At 42.6% G+C, this 15,060-nt stretch overlaps 1 protein-coding gene across 2 annotated transcripts in view; it reads left to right on the top strand.

Moving 5' to 3' along the window:
* The window catches only part of CA8 (carbonic anhydrase 8), a 132,450-nt gene that overhangs the window by 4,784 nt on the left and 112,606 nt on the right, over positions 1 to 15,060 (top strand). Inside the window, exons 2-3 of one of the 2 annotated variants that reach the window (XM_082433090.1) lie at positions 1,715 to 1,861; positions 6,727 to 6,857. The gene's annotated coding sequence lies outside the window, so the exon portion shown is untranslated. Of the gene's footprint in view, positions 1 to 1,714; positions 4,691 to 6,723; positions 6,858 to 15,060 lie in introns of both variants that reach the window. The other variant, XM_082433089.1, reaches the window with a different exon arrangement.

Raw genomic sequence — 15,060 nt, 5'->3', positions numbered from 1 at the left:
CCCACCCCGGCCCCTGCCCAGGTCTCCTAAAGGTCTTGATTATAACTCAACAAACCTGCTACAAAAAATATATAGAGGGTTCGAAGTGTTTTTTTAAAGTTCATTTGAAAAAAATCATGGCAAAAAATTGTACCGGTTTATCAGGTCATGTTAACATTACGTTGTTTTTGTAATCCTCTTTCCCAAGTATTTATTTAGAGTATATGGGAATATGCATCGTTACAGACTTAACATGAACAGGGGCTTCAAATATTTTACAAAAGCAGGTTTTTTTCCAGCACATGTTTGGTATATATGTGCCAAATGCTGAGTCAAATGCTTGACATGATTATTTCATGTATCTCTACAACAACTTACTGAAGCAGGTACTATTATTGCCATTGATCTTTATAATTTGAAGCTTCTGTATTTGCAAATTCACTTACTTGCTAAAATTTACTTGTAACCCCACATGGATGCTTGCCATACTTTTTCAGTCATTTGTGGACACACACCTGTGCAGAGCAGGCAAAAGTTTGAGTTGCTTGATGCACATGTTCCCAGGTGAGGTGCAACAAGGCCACACTCGGCCTTCTTGTTTCAGCCTCACACTGAAATGAACTAGAGAGATAATCCTTGAAAGTACAGTCTTAGCCTCACACTGTAAATGTGTCCTTTTTTAGGGTCTATGTAGTGCTGTTTTTGTATTTTTATGCTTTATGTTGATTTCGTTGTTTAAAATGGCCCCCAAGCACAGTGCTAAAGAGTGTTCTTAACAGTATGGAAGTTCCTTAAAAAAATAAAAATAGAGCTACCATATGGTCCAGCAATCCCACTCCTGGGCATATATCTGGAAAAGACAAAAACTCTAATTCGAAAAGATACATGCACCCCAATGTTCATAGCAGCACTATTTACAATAGCCAGGACATGGAAGCAACCTAAGTGTCCATCGACAGATGAATGGATAAAGAAGATATGGTGTATATATATATACAATGGTATATTACTCAGTCATAAAAAAGAATGAAAGAATGCCATTTGCAGCAACATGGATGGACCTGGAGATTACCATACTAAGTGGGGTCAGTCAGGCAGAGAAAGACAAATCTATGATCTCACTTACATGTGGAATCTAAAAAAGTGATACAAAGGAGCTTACTTACAAAACAGCAATAGACTCACAGACATAGAAAACAAACCTATGGTTACCAAAGGGGAAGGGGGGGATGGATAAATTAGGAGTTTGGGATTAACAGATACATACCACTATATATGAGACAGATAAAACAACAAGGACCCACTGTATGGCCAGGGAACTATATTCAGTATCTTGTAATAACCTATAATGGAAAAGAATCTGAAAAAGAATAGATATATATATCTATAACTGAATCACGTTGCTATACACTCGAAACTAACATAACATTGGAAATCAACTATACTTCAATAAAAAGTTGTTTGTTTTGGGAAACAAACAAACAAACAACAAAGCTAAACAAAAAGAGTGTTCTTAAAAGATGTGCCTTATGGAGAGAACAGGTGTGTCAGATAAGCTTCGTTCAGGTATGAGAGAGTGATAGGTGGTTAGTTCAATGTTAACAAGTCAACGACGATGTATATTAAATAAGGTGTCTTTAAACAAAGCATACATAAAAGAAGGCCGGGTGTTGATGGGTTGATAAGAACATTGTGACCAGAGGCTCACAGGACCCTAACCCTGTCTTTCCCATAGGGTCGATAGTTCCACATTCACGAATTCAGTGTTTACGGCGACTTCATAGAACGTAACTACCGTGGACACGAGAATCAACTGGTATCTCCTTTCGTGAACTAGGAAGCTGAGATCTGGAGGCATGTGCCCGAAGGCTTTCTGTGGTAAGTGGCTGCGCTGGGACTCGAGTCCGTTCAGTGCAATGACTTTGATACTCTGCTACCTCCAAAACCAAGTGCGAAATGGTTCTTTTGCTTCTTCCCATAGTCTCCTGCTGTTTATACTTTCTCCTTCAGCCATTTGTATTCCGAGGAACCTGTCTTCCACTTAGAGTTTGAAAGGTCTCATTTCCTGTTTGCATTGGTGCTCAGGGACTAGGGCTGGCCCTTCACAACAGATCAGCTCTGGGTATTCTGAACTGCTCAGCGGCCACGCCACCCACTCTCCTGAGTCCACAGGGCATGAGCGTCCGCGGTCCCTGGAAGCATAGGCCGTAGGATGTTGGGGCAGAAGGAAAGTCAGTCCATGTCTAGGGTCAAAGTGAGACAGGCTGGGACCTGGGACCCTTTGCTGCACTGTTGCAATGCTTGCACCTGGAAAAATGTCCCCCAGAGCAACAAAATACAAAGAAACTATAAGGGACTAAAAGTAACTGCATGCATGCACAGTTGGGGCAAATTCTGGACAAAAGATATAAAAAAACCCCAACTGCCACTTCTGAAGAGCCGGGAACAAAAACAGGGTGTCAGGAGCAAAAGCAGGGTACTACACATGCGCCCTGCACTCAACACCACCAAAGGGGTGGGCAGACCACCTAAGCCGCTCCCCACTGCTGCAGCAGGGGCCCCGATAAAGCCTTGCCTGAATTTCTTGTCTGGCCTCTCATCAATTTCTATTGATTGGGGAAGGCCAAGAATCCTAGTCGGTATCAAAAGGAATTGTCAACCTTTGTCCTTATGTCCAGGAATTCTGAGCACAACACCTGCAGGAAACTGTTATTGCCTACACGCTACTTCTTGGCCGACATTTTATTCCTTGGCTGTTTGCTTCAACCCACCAGCCCCACTAAATGCTCATCCAAAACTTCCTGAAAAAACATATCTGTTTTCAACCACTTAAGGGAGTTGAAGCATTATCATTTGTGAACACAAAAGTAGCAACAGCACGCATTTCTGTTTAACATAATACAAGTCAACACATACCTTAATCTGCAAACCTTTGCTCTCAAAGAGCTCAGAGAGCTTCCAATGACTGACATTTGTGCTCCCAAATTTACTTTATTGTTCTGGAAATTACTTTTTTCTGAATATAAAACTAATACATATTTATTGCAGATTATTTGGAAAATATAGAAAAGCAGAGAGAAGACTATAGAAGGTAGTTGCTAATCCCATCACTCACTTATAATTCCTCTTAGAGTTGGGGGGTGTGTCCCTTCAGTTTTTTCTTATAGTTTATACAGTACAAAATGTTACATTCCAAGCTATTTCCCTGAATGCTATTCTATAAATATTTTTCTATTCATTTAGAGATTGTTATTACTATTAAATGATAGCAAAATATCCTAGTGAAACACATACACCATGAATTATTTAAAGATTTCATATAGCTGTATATTCAGGTGGTTTGTTTATTTTTTTAATGTTATAAAACAACTCTACAATAAGAGTCCTTGTAGCTCAGTCCTTGTACAAACCTCTAGTTATTTTCTTTGGAAGAATTATTAGAAATGAAATTGGTAGGTCAACAATATGCACATTTTTGAGGCCTTTGAAAGACTCACACCCAGCTGCAGTGTAAATATTGGTTAGCACTCAAACATCTTTTACTCTTTAGCTGGATTTCCTGCATTCCAGCAAACATATTACTGGTATGGTGGACAGGCAGGGTGAGGCTTAGAGAAATAAACTTCAAGGACAACGTTTTGGAATAAAAATGGCTACCTTTTAAATCTTCCAAGTATTGATGGCAGCAAGATAAGGGGAAGCTAGAACCAGATTGAATGTGTGTGTGGGCATCTCTGTTTGGTAGCTGTCATCAGGGGTCCACTTCTTCCCACAATAAGTTCCAGACCATCCTGACTTGGGATGTATACTTGAACTTGCCTGGAATAGCTGCTGTAATGGGATCCTGACTTTTGAACACCTTACACTCAGAACCTGCCACCTCTCCTTTAACTGGCCAAATTCCCAAATTATACTCATCTAAAGCTTAGAACACTTGAAAATAAAGTAACTTTTGCAGGTGTAGTTGCTGTAGGGTAGAGCTCCGTTGGGTAAGTTCTTCATAGTGATGAAACAGAATCATTTAGGACAGAAGGTATATGCAGCTGCGTGAATCTATTTTTATCTCTTGGAAAGACAGCCATTGTGTCATCCGTGTACTATGTCATTGGCTAACTGGTGGCCATTATGTCTAGAGAAAACCACCACCACCATCACCATTACTTCGCTCTTTCTGCTTAGAGAGTAATTGATGATCAGTTCTTAGTACAGGATATGTATTGCTTACATTTAGCAATAAAGAAATAATCACAAATTCCCATAATGTGAATGTGAAATGAATTAGATCCAATAGAGCATTACCCATTGTTTACATGTCAGATCAAAATTTCTTTTTGGGATCTGAACACATCAGATGGCAGAGAGCAACAGCGTTCTTCCTTTTCACCAAGGAAACTTTTACTGTGCCCGGTTTCTGTTTCTGCATGCCCAAATTTGTCACAGAGACAAGAATTTGGTGCTTCCCTGGTCTTCCAAGTAGCTGGTGGTGGCAACGAATGGTATTTACGCTGGGAACTCTGCTTGCACTAAACTCACTTGTGCGTTGGCAAGCAATCCAAGTGCTGGCTGTCAGGGCTGGCAAACCTGTGGTAGGCTGTTTGTCTTGGAGGTTCCTACCTCCCCTCCTTGTACACTTTCTTCATTTCCTGTTCTTCCTACTTCCTCTCTTGCAGCCTGGGTCACAGAGAAGAAAGATCTGATAAACAAATTTTCAGTAAGTTGATAACAATGCATGTTACTCCTCCTAGAAATATTTAAAATTTAAAGTAGGTTCCCAAGAAGGAGGACATTCTTAACAAAAGAGTAAGTAATTCCCAATGTGTGCTTCACTGCCATTTCCATGTGTATGTACATCTTTATGGAGACATATATTTACTTTGGTGGTAAGAGGGCGAGAAATGTCAGAATAAAGCGTAGAAGAATATAGCTTTGTAATGCAGTTGTTTTTATTTGGTCCAAGGATTGTAGATTGATGTGACAATTTGTCAGTGTAAACAGCCATTTGGTTGGTGGAAGATTCATTCCTTTTTCATTTATAGTTCTTTACCCGTCATCTGTTCTCCTACTCTTAGGGGAGCAGAATTTAGAAGCTGTTAGTGATTTGATTACTATGAAAATCACTGACTATTTTCTTGCATTGTTAAAAAAATTCTTCATGGTTCACTGCAGCAAATTTCTGCCTGATTATCCTGGAAGTGTTCGCATAGCTCATTATATTCTTTTTGAAATAAGAAAAACATTTGCTACAATTCCTAGTCACTAGTGGAACATGTAGGGCTTTAAAAACGTAAACAAGATAAATGCATTTGGTCCTGTATTTATACTCCAACGCTTCCTGTTCTTTTGGAATTCAAATTTCTTTTTAGGTACAAATACCTACTCATAAAAGGCAAAGGAAGATTGAAGAGACTGTATTCAAATAAACAGGAGCTTTTCTAGTGTGATTTCATGGTACATATCTTTTAAATTATTTTATGTGCTTTTATTAAGAAGAAAATTTTACTTTATCCTTTTGGTATAAAGTAAATAGGTAGTATACATTAGAATCCACGGGAAGCATTATGTATTTTTGCCTTTAATTTTGTTTGGAGGAATAAACTCTAAAAAGAAAAATAATTTCTTTGGTCTTTTAGGATAGTTATTACTACGTATTGTACAGAAAAAGCTCCATATATATTTTCATTTTATTTGTTACCCAATTTTTAATGACTTTATTTCAATGTACCAGGAGCTCCTCTTTGGGTGGATCAAGCTACGAGGATTCTTCATCACTGTGGGAAAATAGTTCAGTGCCACAAAAGAGAATGTGCCTTGTAGGTCTGTTGAGTTGACATAGCACAAATCAGTAGCTGAAATTCAGGTAAAGGTAATAAATATCTCACAAGAAGACCAAGACTCTGGTCAGAGATTCTTCGTTTCTTAAGCCGTTTCTGAAGAAGTCATTTAATTTCTCAAGTTGCATCAAATGTTGCTCTGATGTCTTAATTTCTTTGATTCACTCTCTCTAAATACCAATAGCATTTACTGTATGAAATTCCATGAGCACGTTGACATTCTGCTCTTTTCTAAAATGGATCATAGCATATAGAAAGGGCATTCACACCACCACCACTGTCACCAACATCAACAACTTGATTCTGGCTTGGGTTGAAGTAAATTCATCTTTGTGGGATTTCACAGAGCAAAGGTGGAGTAAAGAGGTATCTCCCAGTCATGCTGTGCTTTATTAAACACATGGATCCACAGAGGACTAAGCTTGCACTGCAGAAATGGGTCAGGTCAAGCAAATTAATATTTAATTAGCAAAAGAAGTTCACCATTGAAATGGATGGGAAACTCATAGAAAATTGTTCCTGGAAAATTTTCCTTTATTTATTTATTTAGGTATTTATTTACCGTAGGTAAAACCTTATTCTCTGTTTAGAAAAAAAGTCTTTATGTGCTGATCAAATGTCAGTCCTTGAGGGTTTAGGGTATTATCCATAAAGGGATTAAGAAAAGTATATGATGAGATTTCTGGAGAAAGCATAGGCTATTCACTTAGTAAGAAAATGAAAGGACTAAATGTTGATATATAAACTTTTTATCATGTGGAACTCAACCAATTCACAGTCACAATGATCACACTTAGATCCCCAGGATTCATGCACTTATCAGTCTAAGAAGTGTATGGTGAGTGGCTGCCACGTGCTTGGACCTGGGATAACTGTTGGAGATAAAACGTGAATGAAAATCTCTGTTTTTCAGAAGTTTATAGCCTTGTGAGAAGACAAGACTTCACAGAAATAACTATGGAAATTAAAAGAGGCATGAAAATTGCTGTGACATCCTGATGGACTAACTCCAGCCTGGCGAGAGTTAGGAAAAGCTTCACGAAAGAGGTGACATTTTTTAAAAAAATTTATTTATTTACTTATTTATTATTTTTGGCTGCGTTGGGGTTTTGTTGCTGTGCGGGGGCTTTTCTCTAGTTGCGGCGAGCGGGGGCTACTCTTCGTTGCGGTGCGAGGGCTTCTCATTGCGGTGGCTTCTCTTGTTGTGGAGCACCGGCTCTAGAGCACAGGCTCAGTAGCTGTGGCGCATGGGCTTAGTTGCTCCGCAGCATGTGGAATCTTCCTGGACCAGGGCTTGAACCCGTGGCCCGTGCACTGGCAGGTGGATTCTTAACCACTGCGCCACCAGGGAAGTCCCAAGAGGTGACATTGATTGGAGCTGAGTCCTGAAGAATGAGTAGGAGTTGAAGATGGAGAAGAAAGGAAGGCGTCAGAGGCAAAGTGAACAGCATGTTCAAAGACACAAAGCAGAGCTTCTAAAAGTCCTTCCGAAGCACGGGGGCGATGGAGGGTACTCTCTCAAAATGCAGATTCCTGGGCTCACGCAGCTATATTTGGAATCAGAATCTCTGTGGGCGGGGCCTGATAATTTACATTTTGGCAAGCGTTCAAATGTATTCTTATGTATGCCACAGTGTGAGAACCACTGGCGTGGGGGAGAGACAAGAATTTCTAGATTTCCTAATATTATTAATAATAAAGGTATCATAGGTAGTACATATTACAATTATTATCATAGTCTGGCAATATGATGTCAGATAAAGTAAATGTCCTAGGCAACTGTTGTCCTTCTTGCTTTACTTTGTGCTTTTTAAATTTTCATATCTGGAGGACCATCACTGGTTGAGTTGTGTCCCCCAAAAGATATGTGCAAGTCCTAACCCCCAGTACTTGCAAATGTGACTTTATTTAGAAAAAGGATCTTGGCAGATGAAATCAAGTTAAGATGAGGTCCTAAGAGTGGGCCCTAATCCAATACGATGCCCTTATGAGAAAGGAGAGATGCAGAGAGAAGCACACACAGGGGAATTCTGTGTGATGCCGGAGGCAAAGATGGGAGTTACGCTGCCACGAGTCAAGGGATGCCTGGAGCTCCCAGTAGACAGAAGAAGCAAAAAAGGATCCGCCTTCAGAGAAGTCAGAGGGAGCACGGCCCTGCCAACAACTTGATTTCAGACTTCTAGCCTCCAGAACTGTGAGAGAATAAATTTCTGTTATTTAGAAAAAAAAAAAAAAAGACTTTCTAGATTTTCCCTGAAAAAAGTCAGTCTTACAATGGAATGTAGAGATTTAGCAGACCCTTCAGGGAATAGGGCAGACTGAGTGGTTGCCATATTGGTAGACTTTTTAGGGGTCAGGTGATCCGGGCTGTGCCAGGACATCTCCTCCAGAGCACTGCATCTGACCCTGTCTTTCACGAAGAAGAGATCACAATGCCTGGGTGGCCTCTTTGGACCGTAGAAGCAGCGGGTTCCACGGCTGGAAATACTGCTGCAGCTCCCACGCTAAGTGGACCAAAAGGCTACTTACGAGCTCTGAATGGGACCGAGTAGGAGAGGTCCCTGCAGCAGGTGTGGGATGTATCAGCAGGGGGACGGAAGGTGTGTGGAGCACGTGGAAGGCCCCAGCGGGAGAGTCACAAAGCAGGCCCCCAGCCTCCGCTGCGCTCAAGCCATCTCAGAGCAGCATGGAATTAGACACTTCAGAAAAGCATCTCCTGCTGTGTTACTGGGCTTTGGAACACCCCATGACCATGCAGCTGGATCTGTCCATCATGAGCAGGGCAGACCTAGTAAATCATAAAGTCAGGCTGGCCCAGCAGCAATCCAGCATGAGATGAAACGGAAAGTCCAGGATCGAGGCCAGGCAGCCCTAGTGGGCAAAGCGGATGGCGTGAACAGCAGTGCAGACCCCGGCGCACCATGTCTGTTGTTCCGTCCCCCAGTGGCTTAGCCCCGTAGCTGTACAGAGCTTCCCACTGGAGGTAGAAAAAACCCATGCTTGCTTGTAGAGGGTGAGCTCGTTAGGTGGGTGCAAACTGCAGATGCATGACCTCCATGTTGCAGGCTCCCTGCGAGGTGGCCTTGCTAGAGTGTGGTGAGGGAAAATTCTTCCAGTGGGCAGTGCACCTGGTCACCCGCTTTAAAATGTAAGAGAAGTGGCCCAGAGTTAGAAATCGTGAGACTCCTGGGAAATAGTGAATGGCTTGGCCAACTGGGCAGGGGTCTAGAAGGAAAAAGATTGGAAGACCATGGTTGTGTGAGGATGGACACATGGAGGGGACCTGACGACCTTTGTGTCACACGATGACACGAGACAAGAGTAGCCTCAGAAGAGACTCTAAACGACGGAGCGGGCAGAACGCCCCAGCCTCGCTGGTAACCACCCTAGTGCTGACGTGAGAAGCCCCTGAGTGCAGGGGCCACGGTGACTGTGCAAGGGCCCAACAGCACGGACCTACACCCACCAGGACCCGTCTGGCTATGGCTGCCGTAGGAAGTCTAAACTGCCAGCTCGGAGAAGAAGTATGAGAGCTTCCATCTTCTCCAGAACCCTGCCCTGGATCGCTTCCGTTCTATCCCAAAAGGGCCTCAGATTCACCCTTAGAATAGCTTCTTGAAAAACCCGAGAGATTGTTCACTTTGGAAATACTACCATCATACTTAGAATTCTTAAAACTTTTCACCTGCTGAGCTGCTAAACTGGACAGATCCAGTTTTATTATTATTATTTTTTCTTTTCCTTTGTGGTTTATTACAGGATATTGAATACAGTCCTGTGCTATACAATAGGACCGTGTTGTTTATCCATTCTGTATACAACAGTTTGCATCTGCTAATCCCAAACTCCCAATCCATCCCTCCCCCACCTACCCCCTCCCCCTTGGCAACCACAAGTCTGTTCTCTGTGTCTGTGAGTCTGTTTCTGTAAGATCCAGTTTTAGTCCTAGTAGAAATAAGATTTGACTTAAAATTCTTCAGGTTGTCTTTAGACAGTTTATAAACTGGCAATTATTGAAGAAGTCTGTTTTAATAGCACTGAAACAGCATCATAGAACTCTCACGTTGGGAGAGGTGGAGGCCTCATGCAAAGGCCATGGGTGAGAAGTTGATTTCCTTTAAAACTCCACTTGCCCCATCCTTTAAATCAAATGTATCTCAATTACTGTAGGAAAACTCAAAAGCATTAATATTACCTTTCATCAATTCACAGTATCTCATAATAACGGGCGAAAATCTCATAGAATGTACTTTAAAACACCAATTGTGTTTGAGAGAAAAAAACCAAAGTGATCTTTCACAGAAGCCACTGGTCATATAAAAGACCAATTCCATAGCTTGGAAAACGTAAGAACATTCTTTTGTAATGTTCGTAATCCGTCAAGATGTGAATATACAAAAGTCTAGCTTTTGAAAAATCTATTCTTGGCAGGAGAGCAATTTCAACTGGCAAAAGTAATCCTTGAATCAGTTAATGAATTATCTGGAATTTCAGCATCCAGATAAAGCCTTCTTATTTGGGATAAACCTGCTTTGTGGTTCCAAATTTGTAAAACTTTGCCCTGCCCTGTATTTTGAACTTTATCAAAGTGACTGGCAAAAAAAAAAAAAAAAAAGTCTCTATAGGATTTTGCCCTAGAGGGACAGCATCTTACAATGATCTCTGGAGGTGTGCTGTCACTACAGCACAGGACAAAAGCTTCTCTGGTTTTCAGTGATAGAAATGATCACGGTGTATACTGTAAGCGGACGGCAGAAGAGGCATCTACATTCCTTCACCCCAGGCAACTAGGCAGAAGAGCTGAACTCTCTGAATGCCTGATAAATACTCCAATGGCAAATGGAACTTGAAAGAGAACAGGAATTGCCTCAGGCATCTTTCCAAAGACTGTGCCTTTGGGAGGCCTCTGCTTTTAGAGATTTTGGAAGCAAAATAATCAGTGTTTCTCGTATTGAATTAATAGCTTAAAATTGAATGAAGTCATATCAGGAACTTCCACCTTTGCTTTAGGGAAGACTTAGCTTTGCACTTCCTGGGGTTCCGACACCCTTCTGAAAATCTTGTACACCTGCCTCGCCAGTTCTGCTTCTCAGCAAGTGCTCGGCTCTCTCACTGTGCTGCGTACTGTGCCTGAATTCTCCCTGTCCTAATGCCTCCAAGTCTCTGCTCTGTTGGAAATCCTCCCCTGCCACCCCTGCCTCCTGGTTTTCTATCCATTCTTGAAGATCTAGTTCAAATATCTCTTCCTCGAAGAAACCTTCTCCGATCCCTACAACAGGGATCAATGTCTCCTTGGAAAGATCACTCACAGCACACAGAATTCTTCACATTCAGTTGTGTTAATGAAACTGAGCAGGACCCTGTGGGGTTCCCGGGCATGGAAGCCTTTCAAAGGGTTGTTAATCAGGGAAGGGAGGGGATGCAGAGATGAGGGAGGAGCGGTCAGGAAACAACGGTGCCGCCTTGGGGCAGGGTCCCGGTCCCCGAGTAAGCGCAACACATAACAATATCTTTAAGCTCTTCTGCAGAACTACCACCCCCCACAACCCCGCCCCAACCAATGGAAGACGCTAACTACTTGATGAAGCATTCCTCAGAGAAGATCAGGAGACCACCCGGGGCCAGATTACAGGAATGGGGGTGGGGGGGATGGGGGGTGGGGAGGGGGTGCCCTGCACACACCCTGCTCCTTATCAGCAACCCCGCCCTTGAACCATCGCTATAAAACTCCTCGCCAAATCCTCTCAGGTTGGGACACACAGTTTCTGGAGGGCACAAGTCCACTGTGTCTCCCTTTGCCTGGCAAAGCAATAAAGCTATTCTTTTCTACTTCACCCAGAACTCTGTCTCCAAGATTCGATTCAGCACCGGTGCACAGAGGCCGAGATTTCGGCATAGGGTTTCGGCTAATGCAAAACCTATTTAGTACAAGTGTATCTCCTTCTCCGAATCACAAGCTGAGGCGGGGACTTGCCTCCCTTTTCCTCCCCTCCCCTCCCCTGCTTTGCACACAGCCTGTGCAGGCCTCTACTTCCTGGATGTCAACACTTAACACAGACTCCTGCCACTGAGGTCTTAACTGTCTGCCTCCCCACCCACCCCACCCTTCAGCAAGACTGTAAGCTTCAGGAGGGGTGGTTGTTCTGGAAGTATCTTGGGAGTCATTGTATCCAGTGTTCAAATCATGTGAGGAGCGTATGACCCACAGAAGGCAATTAATATATATTTGTCGCTGCTTTATCCCTCTGCACTTCCTTTCATAGTGTGATAAAATTAATAATTATTTTTTCATTTGGGTCAAACTGCATTAATTAATAAGCTTTCCCAATCTGTCAAGTGCGTTTGGAAATGAAATAATATTATTGTTGTCTAAGCCCAGCTCGGTTCCTCTAAAGCAGAGGCCAGGCACTATTATTAATGACTTAAATGCTTTGGAAGATTACCAGATTGTTTATAGAGTCGAGAGTGAACTTCTGCAGGCACTTGGCCTCTCTTAAATCAGCAAAAGCCACAACGTTGGATCAAAAGGAAGGTACACAAATGAACACAGGGTACATTTCCAGTGTTGTAACTTTTCCTTTAACAAAAGGATCTCTGGAAGCCACCTGTAACCCAATGTGTATTCCTGTGACTTCTCAACAGGTAACACTAAGGAACTGTAGCAAACTGGAAACTAGCATGTGCTAAACTAAGTACATTAGAAATACGTACGATTTATACCTGTGGTTTTCTAATTTTGTAATGTGTAATACAACTGTGAGGATTTGGTACAAGAGTTGGCAAAATGTTTTCATCTAAACACTGTTACATTAACTAACTAGCTGTTCTGCAGGGGAAAATGTAACTTAGGAAAACTTCAGCTGAATGGCATGAATATGCGGAGTTCCAACTCCTTGACCGCAGTGAAACCCTATTACCCAAGTTTAGAAACTGTTTACATAAAATAACACAAAATCTTAGAACTTCTCAGATGTGCAAAACCAAGATTAAACAACAACACGAATGACACAAACCAGGGAAAAGGCTGTTACTCTTCTCTAAAATAGGCCTTTTCATGGAAATAAAATAGGTGATTTTTTTTTTTTCTGAGTTAAAATTTGGTTCATTTTAATTTAGGGTTGCTATTTGTTCACCATTCTCCCAGCTGCTTAACATCTTTGGAATGTTCTTAGAAACCAAAGATCCAGACTTCTTCACTCTAGTGAAAAGAAGATACAAATGCAGAGTGGAGATTTTATGCCCAAGCCCGTATTTTGAATTCTGCAGGGGGCGTCCCACACACTCTACTTCCAATTCTTTCATAATCACTTCTGACACTTTCCAAGAGAAGAACAATGAGGTTGAAATGCGGTGAAAACTGATTGTGTGAATTTATTTGGTTTTACTCACTTGGAATTAGGGCCATTCGGGGAAAATTTAGTCTGCGCTGTCACTGAGGAAGAGGAAACACCCTCCTTACCGGCCTGCACAGGCTTTTCTACTTTCGTGTCTATCTATTTATTTATTTATTTATTTATGGCTGTGTTGGGTCTTCGTTTCTGTGCGAGGGCTTTCTCTAGTTGCGGCAAGCGGGGGCCACTCTTCATCGCAGTGCGCGGGCCTCTCACTGTCGCGGCCTCTCTTGTTGCGGAGCACAGGCTCCAGACGCGCAGGCTCAGTAGTTGTGGCTCACGGGCCCAGTTGCTCAGTGGCATGTGGGATCTTCCCAGACCAGGGCTCGAACCCGTGTCCCCTGCATTGGCAGGCAGATTCTCAACCACTGTGCCACCAGGGAAGCCCTCTATTTTCATATCTATGTCTGGGGCCGTTTTTGCAAACCTTCTCCCTTTTCAACTTTGGAGCCATGATAACTTTTTTGGCTCTGATCTTTAAATAATTTTGTGTCTATTAAAAATGCTCAAATACATCATAACTTGATAAATGTCTTCCTTATCATAGTTGTAGAATAGCAGTTAAGTGTGGGTTCTGGAGTCAAACTTCATGGATCCAAAACCTGATCCCGTTGTTTCCTGGCTGTGTGACCTCTGGCTAGTTACTGAGCCTCTCCAAGCCTCCGGGCACCATCTCTAAAATGGAGATGACAGTTGAACCTCTGTCTCAGGGTTGTTATGAGAATAAATGAGATCATGTTTGTATATAGCTTAGCAGTGTCTGCTAGACAGTGAGTGCTCAAAAAATGGTAGCTATTGTTTATATGTGGGTTACCATTACTGTGCGATCTTCTAATTTTTCAAATTCTATTGGGAATATCATCTTATTTGGCCCTTCATTATAATCATAACTGGGTCATCCTAAGTTATCTCTGCCAGAGAGGTGCTTCAGGCCTCACCTTACCGAGGACTGATATTAATTCATTTCTTTTTAATTTATCAAGGGACTTCCATCAGCTACTAATTTAGCAGAGCCCAGAGTCTCCCTGTGTGTCCTTGAGCTGAGATGTAGAAGATCAAGTATGTAAGTGAGGAACAGATATGAATTGCTTAGCCTGCCAGCTGTTTACCTTCTTGTTTTTCAAAATGGCTCTTAGCAGCAAGCAGGAGACAAGAAAAAGGTTGTTTTAAGTTGGAACTTGATTTAATGTGTTCTGGACACAAGACTTTCACTTTCAGCCCCGTCAAGCCTGGAATACATGAACTACAGCCTGTGGTGTATTCAGTGCACTGTGAGTGGCCTAGAGGTCAAAGGGAATCAGGCATTAGGGGAAATCTGATCCTGTTGAGAAGTGGCTCCTTCAGGCTGGCTTAAGACGGATGTGCTTGGGCTTCCCTGGTGGCGCAATGGTTAAGAATCTGCCTGCCAATGCATGGGAAACAGGTTCGAGCCCTGGTTCGGGAAGATCCCACATGCCGCGGAGCAACTAAGCCCGTGCGCCGTAACTACTGAGCCTGCGCTCTAGAGCCCACGAGCCACAACTCCTGAGCCCGTGCGCCACAACTACTGAAGCCCAAGCGCCTAGAGCCTGTGCTCCACAACAAGAGAAGCCACCGCAATGAGAAGCCCGTGCGCAGCAACGAAGACCCAACGCAGCAAAAAATAAATATAAGTAAAATAAATTAAAAAAAAAAAAAAAAAAGGTGGGTGTGCTTGACTTGGTTCCTGACTTGGGAAGCAGGGACAGGGAAGTTAACAGTGGCCCCTCTGGAGCAGGGACAGAAAGGCTTTTCCTGACTCCTTTCTCTTAACGTCTGACTTTAGGCAGACTGAAGTGGCCGTAGCTGAGGCCACAGGTCCATTGGCTGCACGCACAGAA

The sequence above is a fragment of the Balaenoptera physalus genome, assembly GCF_965194825.1.
Source record: "Balaenoptera physalus genome assembly, chromosome: 17".
NCBI classification, from domain to species: Eukaryota; Metazoa; Chordata; class Mammalia; order Artiodactyla; family Balaenopteridae; genus Balaenoptera; species Balaenoptera physalus.
The sequence above is the reverse complement of the archived record's forward strand: the minus strand, read 5'-3'. Positions and strand labels throughout refer to the sequence as shown.